The following is a 1,446-nucleotide window of genomic DNA, read 5'->3' on the forward strand; positions in this document are numbered from 1 at the left end:
TTTTCTGTTACAGGGTTATTAATGTATGTGAAAAGACTTTGAAAACCGTATTATTATTTTATTAAATTCCGAAGCCCTTTCACCCCAGTTACAATTCCTTTATTAGCTTAGCTGCTTTTCAAGATGTTAGGAGAAAAAAGATCTATTTCCATTTATTTGCTCATGAGTACTTTAACACTTAGCTGAAATTATTTGAATGAATAGATCTGGAAGGAGATTTGGAAGAATGTAAGTTTTGTGATAGAGTGAGATTAGCTATTGTTATATTAAGTCATAGGTAAACGTCTGAGCTCTTTGGAATTCAAGATACATGCCCAAGTCTCTAAACTGGTGTCACCGAGTAAGCAGACATATTTGGGACTGATGTGTTTCCAAGTTGGAGTCCTGGATGGCAGTTTCTGTGCTCTGAGAGAACCAGAACACAGTTTTATACAGCCAACAAGCCATGTTTTTAGAAGCTTAAAAAATAATTTTTGGCTTCCTCAATAAATTTTACAGTAAACAAAGATAGTGGGAGAATCTAGATGTTTTTGATAGAGGAAATTTTTTTAAATGGCCAGTCAACTCGAATAACCCTGGCAACCTGATAGGTGACTAAAGAAACTCAAATTGAAAAAAAGGTATAATTTTTTACAGTTGGAGAACACTCTTTCAAAACATTCAAGATGAGTGCTGCAAGTGTGAGGTGATACAGACACTAGTGGGGAAGTATGCTGGTATAGTCTTTCTGCAAAGGTATTTGGCAGTATGTTGGGACCCTTACCATTACTAATGACTGTAGACCAACTAATTCCAATTACAGGATGTTTTCCTATGGAAATAATCTAGTCTTAAATTGCACAAATATTTATCTGTGAGAATGTTCATTAGGGTGTCAATTATAATTGCAAAATATTTGAAACAAATGTTCAATAGTAGGGGAATAGTTAAGTAAATTATTCAACGACCATATGATGGAATATAATCAGCCATTTAAAATCATGTTTTTGAAGGATATTTTAATGGTAAGAAAAATGTTAGCATAATAAAGGCAAAAGTAGGATGCAAACCTGTTTACACATATAATTTATAGATAGAAATGGATAGCTGTATATGTCATGCTAATAGTAATTGTCTTTGGACAGAGGGATTATTTTTCTTTATGCTTTCTGTATTGTCCAAAATTTCTACAATGAATATAATGTATTTTCTAGCTGGAAAAACATTATTTTAAAAAAGAAAAAATTCAGGGGAGGAGAATGTAATTGTTCATTAAATTCAAATCTTTTAAAATGTAAGGTAAAATTTTAAGGTAGTCTACAAATAAAAGTCACAATACCATTTCAGTAAGTGAATGGATAAGTTGGGTAGGTTGCCAGTAGGTTGTTGATTTAAGATAAAAATATCAAATTGCTGTTTAACATTTTTCTGGTAAAAAAATAAAAATTTTGATTGAAAGAGCAGTTT

General features: G+C 31.6%; 1 protein-coding gene across 1 annotated transcript in view; it reads left to right on the top strand.

Moving 5' to 3' along the window:
- The window catches only part of CCNY (cyclin Y), a 225,974-nt gene that overhangs the window by 179,721 nt on the left and 44,807 nt on the right, over positions 1-1,446 (top strand). The window lies entirely within an intron of this gene.

Source organism: Galeopterus variegatus, unplaced genomic scaffold (assembly GCF_000696425.1).
Source record: "Galeopterus variegatus unplaced genomic scaffold, G_variegatus-3.0.2 Scaffold1951, whole genome shotgun sequence".
Lineage (NCBI taxonomy): Eukaryota > Metazoa > Chordata > Mammalia > Dermoptera > Cynocephalidae > Galeopterus > Galeopterus variegatus.